The sequence below is a fragment of the Myotis nattereri genome, assembly GCF_964212035.1.
Source record: "Myotis nattereri genome assembly, chromosome: 13".
NCBI classification, from domain to species: Eukaryota; Metazoa; Chordata; class Mammalia; order Chiroptera; family Vespertilionidae; genus Myotis; species Myotis nattereri.
In genome coordinates, this window is record NC_138088.1 from 44,584,211 (window position 1) to 44,590,611 (window position 6,401).

Here is a 6,401-nt window from a genome sequence, read left to right on the forward strand (position 1 = left end):
TGCTCCTTTCTGGCTGCCTGCAATAGGGGAACGGGGAGCCCAGGGCCCTGGCAGAGGGGGTGGATTGGACTTGGCCTTTTAGAAGCTGGGATCACTTGCACACCTTTCCCGCCCCCCCCCCCTTCTTCCCTCTTAGGCACAAATCGCCTAAACTCTAAGGGACCCCACAAGACTTGCAACCAGGGGTGCAGTGGGCAGTGGCAGCTGGTCCTGGGCTGACCCCTGAACTTGCCTCCCAGGCCGCCTTTTCTCTGACTTCTCAGTGAGCCAAAGCAGCCCCGCCTAGGTCTGTCCTGTTGCTTCTTCTGTCTTAAGTCCTTCCTGTTTCACTGTCCCCAGCTTTAATAAACGTACTCTCAATAAAAAGAAAAGAAGAAGCTGGGGTGGGGAAAGGTCCTGAAAACTGTTGCTGAGAGTGTGCGTGGGGGCAGGGGTGGCAAGGAACAGCGTCATGCAGCTGGTGACTCCTCAGTCACGCAGAAATGACTCTGCAGGGACAGTCTCTCTTTTACTGGTTTTGAATTCCTCTCAGGTCAAGAGGGTAGGGGCATGGAACACAGTCTGGGGAGATGAATGGGTGGGTAAAGGCTCTTCATTCCTCTTCTATCTTCCTCTCACCAAAACCCTTTCCCCTCAGCTTTCCTCACCTCCAGTTTGGAGTCCTCGCTCCCACTTCCAGCTGGGCCAAGAGACAGCCACTCCCCTCACTAGACCCTGAAATCCCACCTCCTAATGCAGAGCCTGGGGCCAGATGGAGGAGCAGCCTCAGAACCAGCCACCCACCAGGTGACACAGGCCCGCCCACCCTTCCTAGCAACCTCTCTCTCGGGGCCTGGTCTGGGTGAGGAGGTGGGTGGCTCTTCCTCCCCTGGATTGCCCAGCTCCTGTCTCCAGGGCATGGTGTGGAAAACAGTTCAGTGCCCAGCGGGGAGACAGCAAGGGCCTGGGAACTTGCAGACAGGCAGGCGGTTTGCTCCGAGACAGGGTTCCTGGGCCCTGCAGGACTGCTCTGTGTCCTCACGCCGCCGTCTTTCCCTTCCTGTGAGGCCTAATTGTCCTTGGGGGTAGCAGGGTCTTTTCTGTTGGTGCCTGGGATGAGATGCAGCTACAGCATCCAGGGGGTTCTACTGGGGCCGGTGGCATAGGTCCTGGGGGCATCACAAGAGGGCAGGGGACGGGTGTCAGCTCCTGTGAAGGGACGGTTCTGTGAGAACTAGCCATATGGGGACCTTACCAAGAGGAGGACAGCTCTCCTCCTTCGGCCTGTGACCTCCTACTGAACTGTGGCTGGTCCCTGGAGCAGTGGAGCAGTTCCTGCCTGGGGCTCTCCGTCCCTCTGGCAGTCACAGCAAGGGACCTGGGAGGGTCTGGAGCCAGGCTGACAACCCCAGATGGCCCCGGCCATACCTTTTCCCCTTTCTCCTTGGAGACCAGGGGTGGGGGTTCTTGTCTAATCCTCCTCCTCTGGCTAGCCAAGAGGATCCAGGGTCAGTGAGGTTCTTGCTCCAAAGAGTCCAGAATAGCAAGATCCTGTGCTTGGGTGATTTCCAGAGACAGGACTAGGCTGGGGTTGTTTCTGGAAAGAGAAGGGCTCCTGGGGGTGAGGGGATAAGAAGCCCTGGCTGGGGGGCGAGGGTGCCCCCAGGCTCCAGGGCCAGGGGCTGGGGAGCCTGAGAGATTTGCCAAACTGGTCAGACAAGGAGGAGAATGCATGCTGAAGTGACTCAACCCTGCCTGACAGACACTGAGGCAGCAGCAGGCTGCAGAGGGGAAGCAGGTGGGGAGCCAGGGTGGGGTGAGGGGAGTGATTTGCTGGGCAGGAGTTGTGTCCCAAGACTAGAGGGGTAGGTCAGGATGTGGTCTGGGAGGGACGGTCAACTCCAGGCCCCTTCTATGGGAGGCATGGGACTGGCCAGTCCCTCCTTCCTTAGTGCCTGAAAGCCTTTGGGAGGGAGCTAAGGGCAGGATGGAGGAAGGAGCCGGATGATGCTGGTGGCTGCCCGTGGTTGTGTGGCATAGCTCTCTGAGTAACTGGAGGGGCAAGGGAGACTGAAGTTGTGATGAGAGTAGTGGCCTTATTGGGGCCAGAAAGCGGAGGGCGACACCTCTGCTCCTTTGCTTTTCCAGCTGCACCCATTGCCAGCCCATCTCCCGTCTCAGCACTGAGCCCTGAAAGGAAGGAGAACGGGCCCTCTGGGTCACAGCCTTTACAAGACAGACGAGGAAGCCTCTGCAGTCCCACTGTGGAAAGGGGAAGGACTAGAAAATATGTTCACTCACTCGTTCTTTCACCAAACCGATAACAGGCCCTCTCCCACATGCTGGGAGGCTGACACAGGCCTGCCTGGCCTTAAGGAGTTTATAATGCAGTGAGGGGAAACAGACAAGAAACCATGGCAAGGAAGAGCCATAAAAGAGGAAGGAGTAAGCTGCTTTTGGTCCTACCCCAGCCTCACCAATTACTGTCAGTGTGACTAAGGCTCACTAACTTGTGCCTTAGTCTTTTCATCTGCAAATGGATACTTGCTTCATAGAGTTTGTGCAAGGATTATATGAGATAATGCATACAAGATGCCCGGCACATAGTAAGTGCTCAATTAGTGTTAACCCTTTATTAAAGGGCTATGCAAGGGTATACACACCGAAGGTGCCCAACTCCATCTAGGGAGATTTTAAAAAGGCTTCCTGGCCCTAGCTGGTTTGGCTGTGTGGGTAGAGTGTCGGCCTGCAGACCAAAGGGTCCCAGGTTCGATTCCAGTCAAGGGCACATGCCTGGGGTTGCGGGCTCAATCCCTAGTAGAGGGCATGCAGGAGGCAGCCAATCAGTGATTCTCTCTCATCATTGATATTTCTATCTCTCTTTCCCTCTCCCTTCCTCTCTGAAATCAGTAAAAATATATATTTTTTTAAAAAAGTCTTCCTGAACCCAGCTGGCGTGGCTTAGTATGAACCAGGAGGTCACGGTTCAGGGCACATCCCCAGTGTGTGGTATGCAGGAGGCAAGCAATCGATGATTCTCATCATCAATATTTCTCTCTCTCCCTCTCCTTTCCTTTCTGAAATCAATTAAAATATATTTTAAAACAAATAATGAAAGGCTTCCTGAAAGAAATAACATTTAAGTCAAAACCTGAAGGATGCTTAAGGATGAACTGAGCAAAAGAAGAGGGGCTTTACTTTCAAACGCTCTCCTGGCAGGCAGAACAACAAGGGCAAAAGCCCCAAAACTCTTCTTGGGAACTGTAGAGTCCCAGGTGCCTAAAGTATATGGTTTCAGGCATCAAGCTTTCATTTTGAACCACCTCCTCCCTTCCCCACCCCCAACCCCACCCCCGCCAGATTGTATAGGATTTACAGGTAATTATAAAAGTTTGATTTTTATTCTGGTTGAAGTACGAAGCCATTGGAAGATTTTGAGCATAAAATTGACATAATCTGACTTACATTTTTAAACAATTACTCTGGCTTCTCTGTTGAGATTGACGCCAGGAAGTTAGGGCAAAAACAGAGAAACTAGTTAGGACCTACTGAAATAATCCAGGCCACAGATTACAATAAAGTAATAGAGATATTAAGAAGTAGTCAAGATTTGCTGAAAGGTTGGCTATCAGATGTTTGCCGAGAAGCAAAAGACTGCAGCGGGAAGAGGTTCAGGGGGAGCAGAAATTAGTATAGTTTTTGGACATGTTGAGTTTGGGATGTTTGTTGTACCTCCAAGCAAAGATGTTAAGTGAGTAACCAGTGTACAAGTAAATTATCAGAGAGATATTTAACAGTAGGATCTATAGGACCTGAAGACTGATTGAATGGATAAGAGAGATGAGAGGGAGATGTCAAGGTTGTCCCCCTAATCCTTAGTTTGGTAACTCAGTGGCTGAAATGGGGATCACAGTGGAAGGGGAACAGGCTGGAATGTGAAAAGGATGAAGTTTCATTTCCAATACATTGAATTCAAGGTGCCTGTGGGACATCTGAATGGAGAGCATAGTTGACTACATGGATCTGCAACTAGGAGGCTGATGATCTGGGTTGGAGATACTGCCTGGGGAGTCATCCATACATAAACAGTAATAAAGCCATAGGAATAAATGAGATGCCCCAGGAAGCAGGTATAGATTAGTAAGAGAAGAAAATGGAGGGCAGGATTCTGAAGACCAACAGCATTTATGAGATGGAAATTAGAGAAGACTGTGGTTAGAAAAATAAAACCAGAAGAGTATGATGTCTTACAAGTCATCAAAGGTGACTTGTCTAAAAAGGTGAGAAATGAGAGGAATCCTTTAGATTTATTATCTAAATAAATAATAATGGAGGTCATCATTGAGGAAGCCACAAAAGAACCCTCTGCTCCAAGCTAGACCTTGTGTTACTGTTTTAAATTATTTTTATTTGTTGATTTGAGAGAGAAACATCGATTTGGTGTTCCACCTATCCATTCACCCACTGGTTGATTCCTGCACAAGCTGGGGATCCAGCCTACAACCCTGGCGTGTCAGGACAATGCTCCAACCAACTGAGCCACCCGGCCACGGCTAGTGCTTGCTATTCTGTGCGCCATCTTTGGAATGTGGAATTAGGGACTAGGGCTTGCAAACCATTTTCTCCCCTTTTGTTCATTGAGACATGCATGCATGCACTCATTTGTCATTTTTCAGCTGGTGAGGGGATGCCAAATGCTAAAGACACAGACTCTCTCATTGAAGGGCCCACATTAGCCCCCACATCAGGAATAAGGAGAGAGAGATTCTGGAGCAGATAGGCCCTCTGGTTTTATGGAAGAATCAGCACCCACGGGTCACACTGAACTGGATTTGAACCTGTTCTACCGTTTAGAATGTAACAGCTGATGACTCTGAAATCCATAATAATCTCTAGCACAAACCTCCCCCCTGAGTCTGTATGTACCATCGCTTCCTCAACATTTCTACTGGGATACCTGAGTCAACTTAGACAACCACTAACAAGCTCCCCACCCAAACCTACCTACCCCTCTTTCATTCTCTTCTCAGTAAATGGCACCACCATTCAGCCTCTTGTTGAGGCCCAAATCCTAGGAATCCAAGGAATAATTTTAAACATTTTTGGGGTAATATACACACACATATAAACATATATATCACATAAAAATATATATGCACAGTGATAAGCACATCTTGATCCCATTCCTCCATTAGTATTATATGTTGATTCCTCTCCATCCCATATCTAACCCTTATCTAGTCCTATTAGCTCTACTTCCAAAATATATCCCAAATCTGAGAGCTTCTCACAACCAGCTTCAAGTTCAAACTGCTTACCATGACCTACAGGAAGGCCCTGTGTGTTCTAGCCCCTACCTGTCTTCTCCCTCACCACACAGCTTTCATTCTGCCTGAGAACATGCCTAATCGATTGCTTTTGCATTTGTTTTTCCTCTGACTAAAGCACTCTTCCCCTAAGTTGTCACTTGCTTGACTCCTAAACATGCATTTTTCAGTTCAAATGCCACTTTTTTGGAGAGCCGTGTGTGAGCCCCTCACTATCACAGAAATTATCCTATCTAATAAAAGAGAAACATGGTAATTAGCGTACGACCGCTACCTTTCCCATTGGCTAATCAGCGAGATATGCAAATTAACTGCCAGCCAAGATGGCGGCCGGCAGCCAGGCAGCTTGAAACTAACATGAGGCTTGCTTGCTTCGGCGACGGAGGACTCCAACGTTCCCCGCCTGCCTTGCCGGCCCCTGAACTTGCAGTTTGAAACATTGTTACAAATATAGAAGCTAAACAAAACCCCAGAAACCTGCTTTCAGCCCACGGGGATCTCAGAGCTGGAGTTGATACAGTGTTTCGATAATAGAACCCAAACAAACCAGATACCTGCTTTCAGCAGCAGAGGCCTCAGAGCTGGAGCTAGGCTAAAGCTGTCCCAGAATAAAAAAGAAAAAAAGAAAAAAAGGAGCAGTTGAGAGCTTCAGTCACCCACCAGCCTGAAAACAGCCCTCAGCTCCTCACCCAGACTGGCCAGGCACCCCAGTGGGGACCCCCACCCTGAAGGGGGTGTGACCAGCTGCAAACAGCCATCATCCCCTCATCCAGGCTGGCCAGGCACCCCAGTGGGGACCCCCACCCTGATCCAGGACACCCTTCAGGGCAAACCAGCTGGCCCCCACCCATGCACCAGGCCTCTATCCTATATAGTAAAAGGGTAATATGCCTCCCAGCACTGCGATCAGCGGAGCCGCAAGGCCTCCCAGCACCGGGATCAGTGTGACAGGGGGCAACACCCAAACCCCCTGATCACCCTGCGGCTCTGTGTGTGACGGGGGTGGGGCCACAACATCCCTATCCGCCCTGCTCTGTTCCTGACAGGGGAAGGCACCCCAACCCCCTGATCAGCCCTGCTCTGTGCCTGATAGGA